Here is a 24,928-nt window from a genome sequence, read left to right as displayed (position 1 = left end):
TCTTTTTCCATCCCTACAGTATCTCAAAAGTAATAGAATTATGGTTATTTGTTTCAAGGTGCTTTCCACCAATTGTCTGCCATTTGCCCAGGCTCATTTCCTCGGAAGAGTTTGATTACAGTAGATTCCAGTTAATTATGACACATTGGGACCAGTATACTTTTTCCCAGTTAAGTGGCTGCCAAATTTAGCTGGTTTCATGGAAATAGTTTTTAACTAAGTAACAAATTGTGTATTTAAATGAAATACGGAACAAATTACCAGTATTTACAGTACTATAAGACTGTGTATTAATTCCTAATAGTTATCAATGGAGGAATTCATTCCGTGTACACTGTTGCATTCTTTTGATTGATTGTAAACAAACAAAATCAGCACGGACATGTAGTGCAGATAATGGACTGCTTTCATTGCCTTCCTGCATGAAATCTTATTAAAAATCACTTCTTTTTAATTCAGCGTCGGTCAGCACAAATGAATAACATAACACAAGCATACACAACTGGCACTGTTTAAAAACTGTTCACTCTAAGCACAGTGTAGTATCTAATGGCTACGCAAATGCACGCAACTGACACCAGTTAGAAACTGTTTGGCAACAGTCTCCTGGCTCAATTAAATGGAATCCACTGTACTGCCCATTTTCTAACAGGGCCATCTATATATATTGCTTCAGAACACTTTCCTGGAAACGCATAACGAATTCTGTCCTCTCTAATCCCTTAGCACTAATGGCTGTACCAGAAGATTAATATTAGGGAGATTAAAATCACCTACTTTATAACCTTATTAGTTCTACACCTATCCGTGATTTCCCTATATATAGACTCCTCTATTTCGCCAAATACTATTCTACCGTTTAATAAGGTTGTGGCTAATATGGATCTTAGTCTAGCTTCACTTTACAGCCCCAACCCACAAACTTTGATTGACACTGCTCACCATCCCTTCACTCCCCCACAACTGACCAAGGACCCTTTGGCACAATTTGAACATATTCAACAATTCACCTTCGCAGTGATGTGAGGTAGAGGATTGCAGAATCAAAGTCAGAATCACAGTTATTATCTCTGATATACTGTATATCATGATATTTGCTGTTTTGCTGCAGTAGTACAGTGCAAGACATACAAATAAGGTACAAAAATAACTAGATAGTGTAAAAGACAAATGATGAGATGGTGTTCATTGTGTTCATCAACCATTCAGAAATATGATGGCAGAGAGGAAGAAGCTGTTCATGAAATGTTGATTGTTGGTCTTTAGGCTCCTGCATCTCCTCCATGATGGAAGTAATATGAAGAATAATTACAAAGGATTGTGATTCTCGGAGAGAAATTTCTCCTCATGTCTATGTTAAATGGGCAAACTCCTCTTCTGAGTCTGCTATTTGAGATTCCCTCATTCACCAATCTACCCTGTTAATTTCCTTCAGACTTTCAGTAAGACCCTCTTCAATAGGCCCTTCTTGCTCTAATATTCTTCCAATGACAATCGCTTCATCCCAGGAACCAACCTTGTGAAACCTTTCTGAACTCTCTTCTACAGAAGTGTTGAAGCACAAAGCTCTACATCGTATTCCAAGTGTCATCTCACCAACAAGCAACACTCTCTTCTTTAAAACTCTATCCTTTTACAATAAGGTTGTGGATTCATTTGCCTTCCTTATTGCTTGTAAAATTTAATATTTAAGCTCACCTAAATCAGAAGGCATCAGATAAGGTGCCACTGAAAAATATTATTGCACAATTTATAGGGTAATGTCCTAAAGTATTTTTTTTTATGAGGCACCTTATCTAATGGCATCTGAAGCCATTTTGTTGTGTCTCTCTATTCAGTTCCACCAAAATGGATAATCTCAGATTTCTCCACATTACACTGTTTGCTAATAGTTTGCTCACTTGCTCAACCTGCCTGTTTGTTTCTGCAGACTCTGCATTGACCTCACATCTTGCTTTCCTTTATGCCTTTCAAAACACCTTTGCATCACCTGTGGACTTGCCTGGGAGAGACTTCCGTCATCTTTTCATCTGACTCATATGTATAGAGTCTACATGAACAGTTGAGCTGTCAGTAATCACTATGGAATTTCACAAGTTGCAACCTGAAAATAATCCATTCATCCCAACTCTGTTTTCTATTACTGAAGCTAGCCAAATCTCTATCTATGCTAATATTTTAGCCCCCAGCTCAATGACATTATAAATTGTGCAATATTTTTTATGTGGCACCTTATCTGATATCTTCTGACATTCCACATCTACCGGTTTCCTTCTATCCACCCTTATGACCATATCCTCAAAGGAATTTCTTTTTCACCAATTTACATTTAATCTGCTTAATGTTTTTGAGTTTCTAAATGAGCTGTTGTTACTGCCACAAAATAATAGATTCCAGAACTCTAGTACTAACATTCCTTTACAAGGATCATTACACTTGTGAAGGTCCAGATAACTGGAACCTTTTCAGAATATGGGGAATGTTGGGATATCACAACCTATAAATCCACGTTCTCTTCAGTTGCTTTTAAGATTAAGTTATTACATTCAGGATAATTGTCAGCTTTTAGCCACATTAGTTTGCCTTGTATTTTTCCCCAGTGACAGTGAATGCCTGTATTTCATTCAGTCATCTTTGTACCACTATTGGGATTTTTTTTTTAATTTCAGTGACTTCTACCATGATATTAAATATTTGTTCAAAGCCATTGCTGTTTGACTGTATCCTATTATTAATTCCATACAACAGTCTCCTCTTCTAAAGTGACTTATATTTATCCTAGTTGCTTTCTTCTAAAGTGACCAATGTTTATCCTGGTTGCTCTCTTTTTATGGACTTGTAGAAGTTCTTACTGTCTCTTTTCACATTTCTTGTTAACTTACACTTGTAACCTGTTGTTATTAGTTAGTGATCAGCTGCTGGCCCATCGAGTCTTGCCACACCAGCAACTGCCGATGACCCCGATCCTAATGATGGGACATTTTACATTTCTAAAATGTTTCCATTATTCTTGGCTACCTCTAACCCTTGTCATTTTATATGCCTTTTCTTTCAAGTCAATACCACCCTAAGCTTCCTTGGTTAGTCAGGCATAGGTCATCCTTCTCGTAGTGTCTGTATTTCCCAATGATTAATGAAAGTGATGAATTATTTCCTTAAATTTCTGAAACTAATATTTGTTAAGTGCCTGACAAAGATAGCACATGATGTTTTACATACATTTTGTCTTCTCTATATACTTCACAATGTCACTCAAGACAAATGAGTTGAAATTTTTTAACAGGTGTGATTAAGATGTAAATGTTGTCTAATTTCAGAACTTTGAATGTGATTTACTCTGTGCAGTTTTGTCTCCACCTAAAAGAGTGCCTCGTCCTTTTTCAGTAGATGTTACAGGGGTATCTGCCATACTTGGGTTCTTTTCTGACTTTTCTGAATGGGACACCAACATGCAAAGAAATTAACTGAAGGAATTTTCAGACCTCATTCAAAAAAACATAACCTGCACAATGATTCTTGAAAATACCTGGATGTGATTATCCATTTATCAGGGCAGTATCCCAAATCAGGATCGCAGGGAAGCTCTGTGTGGGTAGCAGATGGTCTACATTACCCAAGAAACAGCCCACCCACCTGCTCCGACCACATCTCCCAATGGCCTAATCAGCTATCTCAAAACCAACAAAACCAGAGTGCAGCAAGTCACTGGCAATCCCAAAGGAACTGTGCATATGATATGATATATAACCAGCCATGTTTATCATAAACCTGCTGAGATGTATAAATAGGCAGATGTTTAGTTTGCTATTTGCAGATGAACAGATGTAGCACCAGATCAACCCAATGTCAACAGCCATGCAAAAGATCCATCTGCAGTATGTGGAAAGTAAACAGCAAATCATTTTGTTTCTGTAGAGATAACATTTGAGTGAGACACATCCAAAGGCAGATAAAGGGATTAACATCAATGTCCAATGTTAAGTGTCACCTGGTGGTGCCACCTTTTAAATGAGGCTTTGGACCAATGCCTCACAGATTGGTTTAGCACACCAGCAAAGGAATGGAGGGAATCATCTGTAGTATCCTGTCTAATATTTTTCTGTCATGCGTTGTTATTAGAATAGATTATCTGTCCATAATCACACTTTGTGCAAAAGCCGGCTGTTTTGTTTCTCATGATACTACAGTGGTTACACTTCTAAACAAAAAACATTTATTTCTACGCAGACATCAGGACTAACTGAAAGAAGAGATGAGATGAGATCTATTTCTGCTGTGTCTTTTATGTTCTCATCAAACTGCTTTATGGCCAGACCTGGAATATATGACTGAATGTCATAGAAGGTACAATTAATTCAACCTTTCCAAACAGCTAGTTAACAATAAAAGCTGGGGATAGTTTAAACAAGAACTATTAATTAATCTTTCTCACACTGCTTCATCCCTCAATGCCAACACTGAAGAAACTTTAAACTAGTTTCATTTAATTAATGTCTTACTGGGGAGAATTGAAATTTTCATCATGTCACTAAACTTTCTTGGACTCCTGTTTCCTTTTCTAAAGGAACAGAGGAAATAAAGACAATCAGGTTGGAGGAACAACACCTTATATTCCATCTGGGTAGCCTCCAACCTGATGGCATGAACATTGACTTCTCAAACTTCCACTAATGCCCCACCTCCACTTCGTACCCCATCCATTATTTATTTATATACACACATTCTTTTCCTCTCTCTTCTTTTTCTCCTTCTGTCCCTCTCACTATACCCCTTGCCCATCCTCTGGGCTTTCCCCCCCTCCCCCTTTTCTCTCTCCCTGGGCCTCCTGTCCCATGATCCTCTCATATCCCTTGTGCCAATCAACTGTCCAGCTCTTGGCTCCATCCCTCCCCCTCCTGTCTTCTCCTATCACTTCAGATCTCCCCCTCCCCTTCCCATTTTCAAATCTCTTACTATCTCTTCTTTCAGTTAGTCCTGATGAAGGGTCTCGGCCTGAAACGTCGACTGTACCTCTTCCAATAGATGCTGCCTGGCCTGCTGCGTTCACCAGCAACTTTTATGTGTGTTACTTGAAATTCCAGCATCTGCAGATTTCCTCATGTTTACCATGACAAGGTTGTGGTCCTCTTGAAGATACATATGTTAAGGGTCCTATAAAATACTTTTCCTTTCAGTACAAAAGAAAATAAATATTGAGAGGAGGTTTAGGGAGCAAATTTTAGAGCTTTAGATCCTTGCTAGTTAAAGCACAGCTACCAATGGAAGAGTGAATCATTTCCAGGTATTTGAATTGGAGGAGATGAGAGGGGAACAAAGGATCAGCCATGATTGAATGGCGGAGCAGACTCAATGGGCCAAATGGCCTAATTCTGCTCCTATGTCTTATGGCCTTATCCTCTCCCCACAACTGGAAAAAATGGTATGGCACAAGACTTTTGCGCACACTGGCCTTTACAAATTAGAGAGAACATTGATCCTGACCTTGACTCCTATCTGTCTGGAGATTGAACATTCCCCCCATGACTGTGTAGGTTTCTGCTGGGTCCTCTACTTCTCCTGACCCAGTGGTGTGTTGCTTGGTAAACTGGCTGCTGTAAATTCCTTTTGGTTTGGAGACACAGAGTCATACGGTACAGAAATACTCCAAACAAGAATCCCATCAAAATGTCCCATTTGCCCATGTTTGGCCCATATCCCTCGAAACCTTTCCTATTCATGTATTTGTGCAGGTTTGTTTTAAACATTATTGACATACCTGCCTCAACCACTTCCTCAGGCAGCCCATTGGTCAGGATCAAACCCAGGTTCTTGACAGACAGCAACACCAAATGTTCCTGCATTGTATTGCTCAAATGAGAACTTCTCCACTAACTCTATGTTTTCCACCCTACTCTGATATCAGATTTAAAGGTCATTGCTGACTGATCATTCTCAGCTCTCTGAAGAAGAAAAATCTAAACATTCGGAATACTCAGATTGATAAAAGTTCTTGTCAGTTCCATCGCAAATGGCTGGTCTTTTATCCATAACTTTGTGTTCAGTTGGACAATTGTCAGCTTCTGAAACTCTCATTTCCACCATGCCGTGGATGCTTTGTCAATGAACATTGTCAAAGTTGAGATCAATAGGCTTTTGGATTCTGAAGGAACAGGATATGAAGATTGAGTGGGAAAATAGACCTGAGATTTTGCTAAATAACTGAGGAGGCCAGAGATCTTACTCTTCTATCTGATGTTTCTAAGTTCTTCTCTGATTTCATGAAACCCAATTTCAACCAATGTCATTTATATCCCAGTTAATGAAGTTGTGAAGTAGGAAGTAGAATTGAAGGTGGCAATCAAAACAACTAATATTGCTTCCTAACAATTGCTGCATTAGAATTGCAAATGAAATACAATATTTTTCGAGCTTTGTATCGAAATGAACATGAAAGTCAAATTCCAAGATCATGCACCACCTTTCCATCAGCATCACTATTTCATTTATCAGTATGGAAAATGTCATGTACTGTGCTGAATGTGACATGGCGCCTTACAAATAGAAACTCTTTACCTCTGTCCTGTGTATTTTGGATAAATCCACGTTGCGAAAAAAAGACGCTACAGCAACTTCATCAGGAGTTACAATATATTACGAAAGAGTGATTACTCACAGCAAATCTCGCTTCCTTTTAGTTCAACAAGGATACTGTTAAACTTCTATTGATTTATTGGGTTGAATAAGCAAATTCAACCCATTTTGTGGCATGCTGCCAAAAAAAATCTAGTCAGAAAAATTCCAGTTTCTTATTCTTCATCGTTGGTCCTGTTAAGTGCCCATTCATATACTTCATGTATGTGATGAAGGATTCTGTCTCCATCAATGTATTGGACAGTAAGTGCTAAAGCACCACTGCTGCCTGGGAGATAAAATCTGCAAGTCCCCTCAAACCCTTCCACTGTGCTCTCTAGATTATTGAGCTCTCTAATCGGGGGGTGGGAGTGGGGGAGATGTGCTCTTCCTATTCTTCCTATTCTTCCTATTCACTCTGCTTGCCCTTTCATTCAGTTCCACATCATTCCTCACGTATACAGTATGTTATAACAAGTGAGTTTCCAACCAGACAATCTTACTGCTGTTGGCAGGCTGCTAAAGGATCATTGAACACAATAGGCCCATTTTATTAAGAAGAGTTCAGCAAACCTTCTTTGTAGTTAACTATTTCAGATTGAGGAACTGGAGGTATTTCAAGAGTTTCGATGAATTCTGGGTTCTGACAGTATTTGAAAAGAAGCATGCCAAGGTTACAATGATAATGCAATCATACCTCTCTAAACCTTTAATCAATAACTATTTGTTAGCGCAAACACGAGGAAGTTAAGTTATTTTAATGTTAGGGAATGTTGAAACAACGATATCAAGCATACTTAATCAACTGCAATTATATACTTCAATTAGTAATTTACTTATTTAGTTGAGACAATGTCCATCAACTTCCTATCCACACAGTGTTAGCTGAGGCTCCGCGAGGTTAGCTGCTAAGATTTAAAGCTGTGATTTCAAGGTCCACAGGAGAATTAAACATAAACATGTACATTGGCACTCCAGTGGAGTCCTTAGGGAGTACTGCACTCTCAAAGGTACTACCTTTCAGATGAAATGTTACATTGAAGCACTAGAATCAGAATCAGAATCGGGTTTATTATCACTGATATATGTCGTGAAATTTGTTGTTCTGCAGCAGCAGCACAGCGCAACAAATAAATGATACTATAAATTGTAAGAAGAAATGTGTACAAAAAATATATAGAGTGCAAAAAGAGAGTAAAATAGTGAAGTAGTATTCATGGGTTAGGTCGTTGTCTGTTTGGAAACCAGATGGTAGAGGAGAAAAGCTCTTCCGAAAACATTGAGTGCTTGTCTTCAGGCTCCTGTACCTCCTCTCTGATGGTAGTAATAAGGATAGGGCATGTTCTAGAATAGTGATGGTCCATAATGATGGATGCTGCTTTCTGAGATACCACCGTTTGTCCTTGCTGGAGCTGGCTGAGTTTGCAACTTCCTGCAGCTTTTTCCAACCCTGTGCTGTGGGCCCTCCAGATCAGGCGGTGATGCAACCAGTTAGACTGCTCTCCATTATCCGTTCTCTGATAGACGTAAATGGTTTTTGATGCCTTGGCAATATAACATTTAGTGCAGAATCTCCAAGTTTGCGGATGACACGAAGCTGGGTGGCAGTGTTAGCTGGGAGGAGGATGCTAAGAGGATGCAGGGTGACTTGGATAGGTTGGGTGAGTAGGCAAATTCATGGCAGATGCAATTTAATGTGGATAAATGTGAAGTTATCCACTTTGGTGGCAAAAATAGGAAAACAGATTATTATCTGAATGGTGGCCGATTAGGAAAAGGGGAGGTGCAACGAGACCTGGGTGTCATTATACACCAGTCATTGAAAGTGGGCATGCAGGTACAGCAGGCGGTGAAAAAGGCGAATGGTATGCTGGCATTTATAGCGAGAGGATTCGAGTACAGGAGCAGGGAGGTACTACTGCAGTTGTACAAGGCCTTGGTGAGACCACACCTGGAGTATTGTGTGCAGTTTTGGTCCCCTAATCTGAGGAAAGACATCCTTGCCATAGAGGGAGTACAGAGAAGGTTCACCAGATTGATTCCTGGGATGGCAGGACTTTCATATGAAGAAAGACTGGATGAACTGGGCTTGTACTCGTTGGAATTTAGAAGATTGAGGGGGGATCTGATTGAAACGTATAAGATCCTAAAGGGATTGGACAGGCTAGATGCAGGAAGATTGTTCCCGATGTTGGGGAAGTCCAGAACGAGGGGCCACAGTTTGAGGATAAAGGGGAAGCCTTTTAGGACCGAGATTAGGAAAAACTTCTTCAGACAGAGAGTGGTGAATCTGTGGAATTCTCTGCCACAGGAAACAGTTGAGGCCAGTTCATTGGCTATATTTAAGAGGGAGTTAGATATGGCCCTTGTGGCTACGGGGGTCGGGGGTATGGAGGGAAGGCTGGGGCAGGGTTCTGAGTTGGATGATCAGCCATGATCATAATAAATGGCGGTGCAGGCTCGAAGGGCCGAATGGCCTACTCCTGCACCTATTTTCTATGTCTATGTTTATAGGATTATTCCTTAAAAATGATTATTTAGTCAAGTTCTAGTTTTTTTTTTGTATGCGAGTTCAACCACTCACCAACAGATTTATGAATTGTTGGGAAGTTGAAATAAAGCAAGAGTTGACTCGAGGTACTTGGTGATACTGTCAACAACAAAATTAAACCTGTAGGTCAAAACTTTTTAAATCTAATTTCAAAATTCAGAATGAAAATATATGGGATGCTAGTCTGTGAAAAATATCTGATGCTACAATGTGATGTTCTGCCGACAACACCTGAACAAGAACACACATTTAATAAAGGGACAGATAACTTAAAGGTTTGTCAAATAGGATACTTTCATATTTCATATTTCCTCATGATTTCCAGGTCATTTGCCACATTGAGTCAATGCACACTCTCACATCAATGCCATTCCTCCACTTGTTTTCCAACAAACCACTCTCTCATATGTTAATTATATCTAATTCTTCCATTACAAACGTAAACAAGAGAGAAATTTACAGCAGACAAATTAATATAGCAATCAGCACGTCTTAGATCCTCCCATAATCTCCTTCAGTCCTACAGACTTCTAAGGTATCTGTGTTCTTTCAAATGTCTTGATTATTGCAGATTTAAATTCATTCACTAGCGAGATTCATTAATTCCAAGGCCTAAGGTCCTGGATTGCTTCTTTAAGATTTTCCATCTCCTCATCTCTTTCCTTTTACTTATGATGTTCCTTAAAATGCAGCTTTTCCTCAAAGCATTTAGTCATCTGTCTTGTCCAGTCCCTATACACCTCCATCCCTTACCAGGAACGCCTCGATGCTCTCCGTTTCTTTCTGGACACCAGACCTACCTAGTTCACCTGCACCACCACTCTCCTCCATTCGGCAGAACTTGAATTCACTGTTAATAATTTCTCCTGTGGAAGAAAAATAGTAAGACATTGTGACGAACGTTAAGGGGTTAATGACCTTGTTCTGGTATGTGAATTCAAAGTCTGTAGTCACTTATCTGCGACTAATGTACACTGTGTGAGTGAAATGTACTTTGTAGATGGGGTGGGAAAATAACTATATCTGTGCTTCCTTGTTCTAAGAATCATCACATGTCTGTGCTTGGGAAAGCCTGATATACTGTCCTGAGAACTCACCATACCTAGCTACAAGTAACTGACTCGCGTGCTTGCTTGTACTTTGAGAAAGAAGTGGTAACTTTCTTTCTTTTCAAATCTTTTTATTGTTATATTATACAGGAAAAATAACATGAGTACATTGAAGTAACAACACTTACAATGTCTCAAAAAAGACATTATCTTAAAGATTGAAAAAGAATTTTGTGATAACTTGTTTCTCTTAGGAATCATTGCTCTGTAATCTGCCCTAACACTGCAGGCAGAGTAACTTTTAAACTGATTGGTGTTTCGGGTTATCATCTAGAACATGCTGTGAAACTTCTCTATTCTATTTTGTGTGAGAAAGTGCTTTTTGTCACGTATATTTTGACTATAAATAAGAGTGTACTCCATTGTTGAGCAGAGCTGCAGAGCTCCGCTTTAGGAGTCTGCACTCTCCATGATATCATGTAATAAAACCCTTTAGTCTGAAACAGTTCTCTGAGTCGGCCTGATCTGTTCTGTCTGCTACTCCTGAGATTTATTTATCCGCAACATCTCCTTTGGCTCCTCCATTTCCTTCAAACAAAAGGTGTAGCCGTGGGCACTCACATGGGTCCCAGCTATTCCTGTCTTTTTGTCGCCATGTGGAACAGTCTATGTTCCAAGCCTACACCAACATCACTCTTCAACATTTCCTACACTACATCGACAACTGCATTGGTGCTGCCTCCTGCACCCATGCTGAGCTAGTTGACTTATTCAACTTTGCCTCCAACTTCCACCTTTTCCCCAAATTTACCTGGTCCATTTCTGACACCTCCCTCCCATTTCTCAATCTCTCTGTCTCTATCTTTGGAGACAGATTATCCACTAACTCTCACGGCTACCTGGACTATACCTCTTCTCGACCTGATACTTGCAAAAACGTCATCCCCTTCTCTCACTTCCTCCATCTCCATCGCATCTGCTCTCAGGATGAGGCTTTTCATTCCAGAACTATGGAGATACCCTCCTTTTTCAAATAAAGGAGCTTCCCTTCCTCCACCAGCTGCATCTCTTCCATTTTGCACATGTCTGCCCTCACTCCATTCTCCCGCCACCCCACCAGGGATAGGGTTTCTCTTGTCCTCACTACCACCCCACCAGCCTCCGTGTCCAGCACATAATTCTCTGTAACTTCCACCATTTCCAGCTGGATCCCACCACCAAGCACATCTTTCCCTCCCTCCCTCCCACTTTCTGCTTTCCTCAGGGATTGCTCCCTATGAGACTCCCTTGTCCATTCATCCCTCCCCACTGATCTCCCTCCCGGCACTTATCCTTGCAGGTGGAACAAGTGCTACACCTGCCTGTACACCTCCTCCCTCACTACCATTCAGCACCCCAAAGAGTCCTTCCAGGTGAGATGACACTTCAGCTGCGAGCCTGATGGGGTCATCTACTGTATTCAATGTTCCTGGTGTGGAGACCCGACGCAGATTGGGAGACCGCTTCGTCGAGCACCTACGCTCCATCCGCCAGAAAAAGTGGGATCTCCTAGTGGTCACCCATTTTAATTCCACTTCCCATTCCCATTCTAACACATCTGTCTATGGCATCCTCTACTGTCGCAATGAGGCAACACTCAGGTTGGAGGAGCGACATCTTATATTCTGTCTAGGTAGCCTCCAGCCTGATGGCATGAACACCGATTTCTTGAACTTCCGGTAAAGCCCTTCCCCCCCCCCCCCGCCCCCAAACCATTTCACCGTTCCTCATTCCCATTATCTCTTTATCACCTTATCTCCTTACCTGCCTATCACCTCCCTCTAGTGCTCCTCCCTCTTTTCTTTCTTCCATGGCCTTCTGTCCTCTCCTATCAGATTCCCCATTCTCCAGTCCTGTATCTCTTTCACTAATCAACTCCCTAGCTCTTTACGTCATCCCACCCACACCCACTCCCGGTTTCACCCATCACCTTGTGGTTCTTCCTCCCCTCCCCCCCCCACCCACTTTCTTACTCTGAATCCTTGCCTTTCTTTTCCCCAGTCCTGATAAATGGTCTCAGCCTGAAACATCAACTGTACTCACTTCGATAGGTGCTGCAGCATTGTGTGTGCGTTGCTTGGATTTCCAGCATCCGCAGATCTTCTCTTGTTTAGTTCTTTAAATCAGAAACCACAAATCTGATTTGAAACTATGCCCTGAACTACAGAAAATCTGTGGAAGGTGGAAGGTGAAAGGTTGATCACATTTGTTCACCCTTTTCATCAATTCACATTTTACATTACATTTTTAATTTTTTTCAATTGATTTTTTTCTATTAGCTGTACACAATAAAACGGTAAAGAAAGTTAGGTACATTTAGAATTGGGTGTTTCCGCACCTAATTTCAATCTAGGAACTACATTTTTTTCCAGTATCATCACCTGCACAGAAATTTATCTGACCCATATTGAATTGGACATTCGCATATCTCAGAAATTCCCTGCATTCCATTCCTATCAAGGAAGGAATTCTAAATCAGCCCTCGATAAACAAGATAGATATCTCTGGATGCCAAAACCAGTGACTATAATTACTGGAATTATCCTTTAGACCATAAGATATAGGAGCAGAATTAGGCCATTTGGCTGATCCAATCTTTCTCTCAGCCCCAGTCTCCTGCCTTCTCCCCATATCCCTTCATGCCCTGAACAAACAAGAGAAACTCTGCACATGCTGAAAATCCAAGCAACACACACAAAGTGCTGGAGGCCAAGCAGTATCTGTGGAAGAGAGTACTGTCGACATTTCGGCGTTTTGTGTGTGTTGCAAGAACCTATCCTTTAAATATACATAAAGACTTAGCCTACACAAATGCCTGTGACAAAGAATTCCTCGGATTCACCACTCTCCTCATCTCCATTCTAACAGGACACCCCTCTTTTCTAAGGCTGTGTCCTCTGGACTTAAACTCTCTGATCATAGGAAACGTCCTCTCCACATCAACTCTATCAAGGCCTTTCACCATTCAATAGATTTCAATGAGGTAACCCCTCGTTCTTCTGAATTCTAGTGAATACAGGCCCACAGCTTTCAAACACTGTTCATATGACAAGCCATTCAATCCTGGAATCATTCTTGTGAACCTCCTTTGAACCCTGCCAAGTATCAGCACATCCTTTCTAAGATAAGGGGACCAAAACTGCTCACAAATACTCCAAGTGAGGCCTCAGCAGTGCTTTTTAAAGTCTCAACATTACATCCTTGGTTTTATATTCCAGTCCTCTTGATATGAATGCTAAATTTTGGACTTAACTTCAACCCTAACTTCAACCAAACTTCAACCAAACTTCAGAGGTCCAGATTTTGATGCAAATAATAAGAATAAAAATAAAATTAAGAGGAAATGAACATTTTGCTCAATTCAAAATCAGAATTAGAATCAGGTTTAATATCATTGGCATATTGTATAAAATGTGTTTTTATTTGTTGTTATACATTGTAATGCATAATAATAAAAACTGTAACTTAAAGTAAGAAATATCTATATATTTAAAAAGTTAAATTAAGTAAGTAATACAAAAAGGAGTCACGTAGTGTTCATGGGATCCATGTCCATTCAGAAATCTGATGGCAGAGGGGAAGAAGTTGTTCCTGAAATGTTGAGTGTGTGCCTTCAGAGTGTGTTCCTAATCACATTTTTGAGAAATCTGGATGAACACTTGATGTGCTGTCAATATCTCTGCCATGATCTATGGCAAGAGAATTAGTGTGCGCAATAGTCCTGTGGATATATGGACAAGCGGGCTGAGTGGTTTCCACAAGATTCTATGACCTTTTCTGGTCATGGTCACTGAAAGAGCAGTACAGGTCAGTACCTGCTGTTTGGCCTATAATGTTGTACCAACTGCACGATCAATCTAACCCCTCCGTTTTTCTTAAATTCATATGCCTCTCTGAGAGTCTGTTAAATAGTCCTATTGTATCAGCCTTTACCACCACCCCGGGCAGTGTATCTGAACAGTGCATCTTTATCACATTTATAAAACCAAACTACTAGCACAGAGCTTGTTTTAGCAAACCCATTTCATCCTCCAGAGAATGTGACAAAGCCGCACTGAGATTTGACCTAGTGATCGGACAGATTGGAGGTCTCCTCCTCACCAGCATGTAATGAAGTTTTCCAAGTCCTACACAGGGCATAATGAAGCTGATTGTTGTTCTTGGAGACACACACACCACATCAGAGGCAAAACCCTCCCTTCCATTGAGTACAGTTACATGGAGCGTCCATCATCAAAAACCCCCACAATCCAGGCCTTGCCCTCTTTGCACTACTGCCATCCAGCAGGAGGTACCAGGTTCAGGAACAGCTATTAAACTACAACTATCAGACTCCTGACCAGAGGGGATAACTTCACTCACCACTATTTGAACTGATTCTCTGACCTACAGACTCAAGGACTCTTGTTTGCGCAGTTTGTGTTCTTTTGTACATTTGCTATTAATCAGACTTTGCCTGTTTATGTATAGTTTTCATAAATTCTATTGTATCTCTTCTTTTTCCTATAAATAACCACAGGAAAATGAATCTCAAGGTAGTATACAGTAATATATACATACAATGACAATATACTTACTTTGGAGAGAAGTGTCATGGGGCAATAACAAGACGATATGGAATTCTTCCATCACAAAAAGCAATATCTTAAAAATGATCTTTCAGTGAGGTGCGAAGTATTCAAAAGGACGGTGTGCCAGTGTAGCAGGCTGGAGATGAATTATTCAATGTGGTGATAGAGGAGTTTGTATTAGATCTTAGGAAGTACCCATTTACTAAGAGGGAAATTGTGAAGATTTGGCTCAAGGGAGTAATTCATCAGCATGCTTTATAACATTGTGCTATGGGATTTCTGCTTCTGGAAATGTGGCTTCCACCATATTTTAATTTTGCTCATTTCTTTAAATAGATTTAAGATGGTGCAATGTGCAATACAGCCTTCTGAGCTGAATACTGAGTTCAGCAATTTCTGATCACGATTCTTTTGCCTCCCTGCACACATTCCTCTCCACAACTTTTTGCAACAAAACAGAATTTCTGGAAGTAATCGGCAAGATCAGGATCAGTATTCTAGATTGATTCCATCAGACAGAATGATAGAACAGCTGTAACAGACAAAAAGGCTACTTGGCCCATTGATCAGTCCGACATGCCCCATTCCCCATAGACCTGAAAATTCTTTCCAGAACTTGCGTTCAATGTTACCAAAAGGAGACAGTTAACCTGTGACCTGTTTAACTTATTTTGTTGAAGACTACTGATCTCTACATGTCTGCTAACCCAAACAGAAATGGTGCTCGGCCAAGGCCAAATAGTAACCAAGAGAATTCCCTATGCACAATACTCTTGGAAGAAGAGGCCTGTTTGACCCAATATTACATGACATTTTATATGCTAAAGATCAAAGGTAACAACAGGACAATTCTATAGCTACACTGTGTCTACAATGCTTCCTTTTAATTACATATGGTTTTCAAACACTTCCTTCTGCACACCCACACATCAGACACCCAAAATGAATGTTAATCAGCATTGGCTGGTTTTCAATCAGCTGGTGTCGACAGCTCCAGGAAAACTATTGTTCAGGGCTGGATTTTAAATTTAATCTACAATCCATGTTCATGTCTGACAAACGGCTGCTGTTGAGCTTACTATTTGTTATACACCCTATCAGGATACTGACGGACTTTTACCGCTGTACCATTGAGAGCATACTCACCAACTGCATCTCAGTGTGGTATGGCAATTGTCCCGTATCAGACCGCAAAGCACTCCAGTGGGTGGTGAAAACTGCCCAGCGGATTATCGGCACCCAATTGCCCACCATTGAGAACATCGACCATAAATGCTGCCTGGGCAGGGCGAAAAGCATTATGAAGGATGCATTGCACCCTAACCATAGACTTTTTACTCTCCTCCCATCTGGTAGGCGCTACAGGAGCCTCCGCTCCCGCACCAGCAGGCACAGGAAGAGCTTCCTCCCTGAGGCTGTGACCCTGCTGAACCTCACATCACAGCGCTAAGCAGTATTGCACCCATATTGGACTGTCTCAGTACTTTTATATTTGTGTGCTGTAGCACTTACTTTTTATTCGCAGTTATTTTGTAAATAATACTATTCTTTTGCACTTCTGGTCCGATGCTAATTGCATTTCGTTGGCTTCGTATCTGTACTTGACACAATGACAATAAAGTTGAATCTAATCTAATCTAAATTCTCCATTGACTCCTGTGAATGCCTGACCAACAGCAATTCAAAGTAGAGAAGGAACATTTGAAATGGCATAGAGAACTTGAAAGCCACAGAGACGATGGGTGAAGAACAAAAGGGGAACTGCATTACCTGCCCTATTAGACACACCAGCAGAATTTGCGACAGAGTCGGCAGTCTACTTCTGCACTAAGGTCATCCTGGCTCCCAGAGAGCACCTAAGAGGAAAAAGAAAATTTACCAGGCACTTGTATATTATCAGACACTTGTCTTTCATACACTTGTGTTGTTAAATTGACAAAACATTCAAGACCTTGGCTTTTTAAGGAGATTTATAACATACTTAAATGGATTCACTGTGGAGCTGGTCACAGGCAATAACCATCTCAAAAGGATCATTTCACATCATTATTGCAAAGTATTGATGAGACAGTTTGCCTTATTAGCCTTGCCTAATAGACAGGAAGGGACTGCCCTGGGCAGATTTTTGTTGCTCGTATGGATCTGTGTGCTTAGTGAAATTTGCTTCTTTCAAGACTGCAAGTTCAATTTGTGGTAGGAATCATCAAGCTCCTGACATCCTGTGCAAGGTTAGTTGCATATGCTGAGAGTAAATCATTTCTGTGGAGGGAGTTAATGGTGAATGTCAGGACTGCCCACTGGGGGAAAAGTCATAGGATCAGCGGAAAGAACCAAATAATTCTTTAATCAATTCTTCAGATATGATTTATTGCTGGTGTGTCAAAATAATGTTGAAGACTATCAGATGCTGGTCTAATACTGACTTTACATATGGTTACGTTACTGGATTAGTAACAAGGATTGGAAATAACATCTCCACCTCACTGTCAATCAATACTGGCACACCATAGGGATACGTGCATAGCCTACTGCTCTACTCTCACTACACCCATGACTGCGTGGCTAGGGATAGCTCAAATGCTATCTATAAATTTGCTGATGATGCAACCATTGTTGGCAGAATTTCAGATAGTGCTGAAAGGGCGTACAATAGCAAGACAGATACACCAGTTAGTTGAGTGGTGGCCCAACAACAACAACCTTGCAATCAACGTCAGCAAGACCAAAGAGCTGATTGTGAACTTCAGAAAGGCTAGAATGAGGGAGCACATACCAGTCCGCATAGAGGGATCAGAAGTGGAGAGAGTGAGCAATGTCAAGTTCTTGAGTGTCAATATATATGAGGACCTAACCTGAATACAAGATATTGAAGCCATACACATCAAAATTGCTGGTGAACACAGCAGGCCAGGCAGCATCTCTAGGAAGAGGTACAGTCAACGTTTCAGGCCAAGACCCTTCGTCAGGACGGCCCAAAACGTCGACTGTACTTCTTCCTAGAGATGTTGCCTGGCCTACTGCGTTCACCAGCAACTTTGATGTGTGTGGCTTGAAATTCCAGCATCTGCAGATTTCCTCCTGTTTACAAGATATTGATGCAGCTATAAAGAAGGCAAGTCACTGGCTGTACTTCAGTAGGATTTTGAGGAAATTTGGTTTGTCAACTAAAACACACAAAACTTCTTCAAATGTACCATGGAGAGAATTCAGACTGGCTGCATCACCGTCTGGTATGGGGCGGGGGGGCGGGGGGGCGCGGGGTGCGACAGCACAAGACTGAAGTAAGTTCCGGAAACTTGTAAAATCAGTCGGCTCCATCATAGGTACTAGTCTCTGTATCCAAGACATCTTCAAGGAGCGGTGCCTTAGGAAAGCGCTCATTAAGGACCCCCACCACCCAGGACATGCCCTCTTCTCATTGTTACCATCAGGAAGGGGGTACACACTGAAAGCACACACTCAGCAATTCAGGATCAGCTTCTGCTCTGACATCTGATTTCTGAATGGACATTGAACCCATAATCACTACCTCACTAATTTTTAATTTGTTTTTCTGCACTATTTATTTTAACTATTTCCTAGACTTATATATACTTACTGTCATTTGGTTTTTCCTCTATATTTATTTATCATAGGTTTCAATGTACTGCTTCAGTTCAGTTCACGATTCACAACGTATTGCTGATACTAAACCTGATTCTAATTCTGATTCTGATATTAGAAGAAGTCAAAACAGGAGTAGACAGGCAGACAGTCCTTTGATCCCACCCCACATTCAATACGATTTTTGTCCCTCAGCTCCATTTTCATAGTATAGGCATCCGTTAGCCTTGCAAGACCATGGATCTGCGCCTGGAAAGTCTTCACTCTCCAGGGCGCAGGCCTGGGCAAGGTTGTATGGAAGACCAGCTGTTGCCCATGCTGCAAGTCTCCCCTCTCCACGACACCAATGTTGTCCAAGGGAAGGGCATTAGGACCCATACAGCTTGGCACCAGTCTCGTCACAGAGCAATGTGTGATTAAGTGTCCTTGCTCAAGGACACAACATGTTGCCTCGGCTGGGGCTCGAACTCACAACCTTCAAGTCGCTAGTCCAATGCCTTAACCACTTGGCCACGTGCCCACTTTCATACCACCTCTTATATTTCCTGATTCCCTTAGTTGGTTAAAAGCTATCCATCTCAGGCTCAAATACACTGAACAACTGAGCAGACACGGAATCTGGCGTAGAGGATTCTAACAATTTACAATAGTTCATCCAAGGAAACTTCTTCTCATCTAACTGATGATGCTCTCTTTTTGAACTGATGCCTCCTGGTTCTGTTTTGTTCAACTGGAAGTAAGCCTGTCTTCATTTACTCTGTCGATCGCACTCGGAACCTTTATATGTCAATGACATTACCTCTCATTCCATAAGCGCCCCGAGAAATTCCGCTGGCTGGACTGATGATGAATGACATGGATACGAATTGAAATTGCAATAAATGGGGAATATAAATTCAGCAAGTTAATTTAGTGTTGCCTTGAACAAACTGTGCCTACATTTTGATCAAGGCAATATTTCATTACTTTCCCTTCATAACGATGCCAGCTTTTTATTAAACAAAAAGCTGGCATCGTGTTGAAAAGTAAAACTTCAAAAGTTCAGAAGTTCATTTATTATCAACATATGTACGCAATATACGAGTCTGAGATTCTCCTTCTCCAGATAGCCATGAAACCAAGAAAAACATGGAAGCCAATTCAGAGAGAAACAGCAAACCCCCACCCCCCTGCCCACATAAAAAAGAACAGCAACATGATCATCACACCCCCCAATGAAATCCAACACGAACATCAGCCCTCAGATTCCACTCTCCCCACACAACAAAAATAAGGACATGCAAAAACATAAAATATAAAAAAGCTATTCGAATGAAAAAGGTCCATTATCCAAATTCATATCCATATCCATAAACACAAAAAACCTCGGTAACATCCTCTGGGCGCAGTGACAGGCCACACAGGCTCCCCACACCCCCCGGCAGCAAAGTGATCCTACTAGCGTTCAGAAGACAAGTAGGAGGTGCTCACCCTCCGCATTTGCCTCTATGTTTCAATCTCCCTCATCATTTTAATCAGTGAAATGGAGTCGAACATCACCTCGCAACCCGTCCCACAGCCTCCTCACCTCGAGGCTCGCACTCACTGTCTCCCGGAGACAGCAAAGCGCTGTACCACCCAAACAATCTCCAAACTGCAAGTCACCAAGATGGTGCTGCATACAGCAGCCACGTTGTTAGCTCCATACCAACTTTACAGTGTACTACTAACTTCTGCAATTTTCTTCACAATTCTTGTTCAAGAAGCTGATAGTCACATCAGGTACGATCCACTGACTCTTCTGAACATCGGGAAGACGGCATTTACGCACTATGTGCTGCCTTTTCTACACTGGGAACCGCTGCTTACGTGATCCATTGGAGGCTCATTTATTACACCGTCGCTACCTCGGAGGCGGCGCCAGAAGTGAAGGAGAAGGGCCGGCGTCTGGCGAGGTTGAGACAGTGTGCTGATTGGCCGCCACTCCCTAACATAGAGTCCTTGGACAACAAGCTGTGCGAACTGAGAGCCAGAATCTCCTACCAGCGGGAAAGAAAGGAATGTAACATTCTCTGATTTGTGGAGGCCTGGTTGATGGAGGAGATACCGGATCATGCTATTGAGCCTTTCCGGTTCTCCCTGTTCTGGGCGGACAGGCCTATAGACCTCTCTGCGAAGATGTATTGGAGCGGTCATGACTGTCACGTGACAGCGCTGCCCATTTACCTGGTCAAAAGACACGCCACCTGCCAATCAAGGTTTGACCCCTCCTCGCCCATCAATGCACACCTAACCATTGGCCCTTTCAATTAGCCTTGTACTTGACCTCGAGCGATTGGCCTTTGTAACTAGCTTAACCCTGCTGGCACCGAGCCATTGGCTTCCCTGTGAATCACCTGGGCTGGATTCATCAGCCCTGCTGCACTATAAAAGAAGCCATGTGTGCTTGACCCTTGCTCTTTTTCTGCTACCTCTGAGGGACCACCCTGCTGTTGGTGAGTTGTGTTTTGAATAGGGTTAGGGGTGTGGGTATTGTCTCTAATATCATAAGAGCCGTGCCCACACAGAGTCAAGGGGCGTCGGGTATCGTGTTGACTTTTCCCTTGGTTGTGGGTGTGTGTACTTTGTTCCCACGTGATTTTATTAATTGTCCACATGTGTTTTATTGCTGATCCGTCTACTGTAAATTGTGTGTGTGTGTGCGTGTTGCCATTTTTCCATGTTTACCTTCTGTAAATAAAATCCTTTACTACCAAGGCTGCGTGTCCAGAGTCCTTGTCTGTTGGACTTATCGAATCTGTTTCCTCACCTACAACAGAAGAGTAAAAGAGGAGGGGTATGTTTCGTGGTCAATAATGCTTGGTGTGAGCCCCGGAATGTGCATGCCCTCATATCCTTTTGTTCCCTGGATATGAAGTACCTTGAGCTGCTGTGTAGACCTTCCAAGCTGCCTATAAATTTCACAGCTGTTATTATCACCGCTGTGTATATTCCGCTGCAGGCTGATACTGACCTGGCTCTCAAGGAACTGTACGAGACCATCCGCACCCTGGAGACCGTACACCCGGAGGCTGCTTTCATCGTCACCGGATACTTTAATTAGATTAGATGAGATTATGAGGACACTCTGTCCTTGTTTATTGTCATTTAGTAATGCATGCATTAAGAAATGATACAATGTTTCTCCAGTATGATATCACAGAAACACAGGACAGACCAAGACTAAAACTGACAAAAACCACATAATTATGACATATAGTTACAACAGTGCAAAGCAATACCGTAATTTGATAAAGAGCAGACCATGGGCACGGTAAAAAAAAGTCTCAAAGTCCCAATAGCCCATCATCTCACACAGACGGCAGAAGGGAGAAACTCTCCCTGCCATGAACCTCCAGCGCCGCAAACTTGCCGATGCAGCACCCTGGAAGCACCCGACCACAGCCGATTCTGAGTCCGTCCGAAAATTTCGAGCCTCCGACACCGAGCACCACCTCTGCCGAGTGCTTCGACCCTGCCCCGGCCATCGAGCAACGAGCAAAGCCAAGGGCTCAGGGCCTTCCCCTCCGAAGATTTCGGATCACACAGTAGCAGCGGCAGCAAAACAGGCATTTCAGAAGTTTCACCAGATGTTCCTCTGTGCTCTCACGTCTGCCTACATCAAATCAGGATTGTGCACGGCACCCTATTAACAGATATTCATCACCGGAGTGGTAGCTGCGCGTTGTGTCACGCCACCATCTTCTCCTCTCCTAGAGGAGAGTGAAGTCTGTCTGAAGTTTTGTCAACACATCCAGATAGCATCCATGACCACTGCTACTCTCCCTTCCACAACACTTGCAAAGCAGTCTTCCATTCACCACCTGGAAAGTCTGACCACTCCTCCATCCTGCTTCTGCCCCGTACAGGCAGAAGATGAAATAAGGGGCAGCCATAGTTAAAACCGTCCACTGTTGGTCCGACCAGTCAGTCACCATGCTACAGGACTGCTTTGATGACATCATCTGGAATGTCTTTTGTGATGAGAATGTCTCTGAGTTCAGGGAAGGGGTCATGAGCTTCATCCGGAAGTGCTTTGAGAACATTGCCCCCCAAAAATCGGTCAGGGTCTATCCAAACCAGAAAGCCTGGATCAACAGTTCTGTGCACACTGCACTCACTGCGAAGACAGAGCTTTCGCCACCAGCAACCACCAGGAGCTCAAGAAATGCAGCTACGATCTGCGCAAAGTCATGAAGTCAGCAAAATGACAATACAGGGACAAGATCCAGACACAACTGTCCACCAACAACACACACAGCTTATGGCAAGGTCTGCACACCATCGCAGACTTCAAAGCTAAACGCAGTGGTGCTGCTAACATCACTGCCTCTCTCCCAGATGAGCTAAATCTTTTTATGCTCATTTCAAGTTGCCAACACTGAGCCCCCGAGGAGAGCTGCTGATGCGACCTGCACCTTGGTCATCTCTGAGGCTGAAGTACGCAGGTGTTTCCAACAAGTGGACCGTCGCAAGGCTGTTGGACCAGACGGCATCCCAGGGCGGGCACTCAGAGTGTGCGCGGCACAACTGGCAGGTGTGTTTGCAGACACTTTTAATCTCTCCCTCTCCCAATATAGAGTGCCCTCCTGCTTCAAAACATCTACCATTATCCCTGTACTAAAAGGACCAAGGTAACATTTCTGAACGACTGGCGTCCTGTCACACTCACCTCAATAATAAGCAAATGCTTTGAGAGGCTGGTCAAGGACTACATCTGCAGCTTGCTACCACCCACACTGGACCCCTATAATTCGCCTACTGACACAACCAATTGACATATGACACAATAGCCACTGCTCTACACACCATCCTTACGCACCTGGAGAGGAGGGATGCTTATGTGAGAATGCTGTTCTTGGACTACAGTTCAGCATTCAACACCATAAATCCCTCCAGGCTCGACAGGAAGCGCAGAGACCTTGGCCTTCACCCTACCTAGTGTAGCTGGATCCTGGATTTCCTGTCAGATTGCCAGCAACTTGTAAGAGTTGGCTCCCTAATCTCTGCCCCTCTGACCCTTAACACAGGAGTTTCCCAGGGCTGTGTCCTAAGCCCCCTTCTTTACTCTCTGTATACCCATGACTGTGTCACCACCCACAGCTCCAATCTGTTAATTAAGTTTGCTGACGATACTACATTGATTGGCCTTATCTCAAATAATAACGAGGCAGCCTACAGAGAAGAAGTCATCACCCTGACACAGTAATGTCAAGAAAACAACCTCTCCCTCAATGTCGCGAGAACAAAGAAGCTGGTTGTGGACCACAGGAGGAATAGGCTCACCCATATTGACATCAATAGATCTGAGGTTGAGAGGGTGAACAGCTTCAAATTCCTTGGTATACACATCACCAAGTATCTCACTTGGTCTGTACATACCGGCTATGTGGTGAAAAAAGCACAACAACGCCTCTTTCACCTCAGATGGTTGAAGAAATTTGGCATGACACCCCAAGTCCTAAGGACTTTCTTAAGGAGCACAGGTGACAGCATCTTAACTGGCTGCATCACTGACTGGTATGGGAACTGTACTTCCCTCAATCGCAGGCCTCTGCAGAGAGTGGTGTGGACAGCCCAGTGCATCTGTCGATGTGAACTTCCCACTATTCAGGACATTTACAGCAACAGGTGCGTAAGAAGGATCACCAGGGACCTGAGACACCCCAACCACAAACAGTTCCACCTGCTACCATCCAGGAAACACACCATTGAAGTCAGGACCACAGACTCCGGGACAGCCTCTTCTGCCAGGCCTTCAGACTGATTAATTCATGCTGATACAATTGCATTTCTAAGCTATGAGGGGTGATTGATAAGTTTGTGGCCTACAGTAGAAAGAGTCAATTTTAGAAAACCTAGCACATTTATTTTTCAACATAGTCCCCTCCTACATTTACACACTTAGTCCAGCGGTCGTGGAGCATATGGATCTTGGACCTCCAGAAAGTGTCCACAGCAGGGGTGATTGATAAGTTCGTGGCCTAAGGTAGGAGGAAATGAGTTATTAACTTGAAACTTTCTGCATAATCATTCAAAGCGTTGAACTGCATGTGCATGTAAGGAGAGATGTATAATTCATCTCCTTCTACTTTAGGCCATGAACTTATCAATCACCCTGCTGTGAACACTTTCTGGAGGTCCAGGATCCATATGCTCCACGACCGCTGGACTAAGTGTGTAAATGTAGGAGGGGACTATGTTGAAAAATAAATCTGCTAGGTTTTCTAAAATTGACTCCTTCTACCTTAGGCCACGAACTTATCAATCACCCCTCTTATATTGACTGTTCTGTTGTACTGTATATAATTTGCACATTGCACATTCAGACGGAGATGTAATGTGAAGATTTTTACTCCTAAGAAATAAATTCAATTCAATTCTATTCAAAGGCTCCAACTGTTCCAGAAACACATTCAAGACAAAACCAAACAGATGTAAAATATGTAAAGGATGTGAAATATGTAGTTTCATGGTCTATCCAGAAG

The 24,928-nt window shown here is 42.3% G+C and overlaps 1 protein-coding gene across 1 annotated transcript in view; it reads right to left on the bottom strand.

Moving 5' to 3' along the window:
* Window positions 1-24,928, bottom strand: part of cpne4b (copine IVb) — a 564,934-nt gene that overhangs the window by 416,960 nt on the left and 123,046 nt on the right. Inside the window, exons 5-7 of the mRNA XM_072283307.1 lie at window positions 16,590-16,675; window positions 12,292-12,420; window positions 9,961-10,026 (exon numbers count right to left, since the gene is read on the bottom strand). The gene's annotated coding sequence lies outside the window, so the exon portion shown is untranslated. The remainder of the gene's footprint in view (window positions 1-9,960; window positions 10,027-12,291; window positions 12,421-16,589; window positions 16,676-24,928) is intronic.

The sequence above is a fragment of the Mobula birostris genome, chromosome 19 (genome assembly GCF_030028105.1).
Source record: "Mobula birostris isolate sMobBir1 chromosome 19, sMobBir1.hap1, whole genome shotgun sequence".
Lineage (NCBI taxonomy): Eukaryota > Metazoa > Chordata > Chondrichthyes > Myliobatiformes > Myliobatidae > Mobula > Mobula birostris.
The sequence above is the reverse complement of the archived record's forward strand: the minus strand, read 5'-3'. Positions and strand labels throughout refer to the sequence as shown.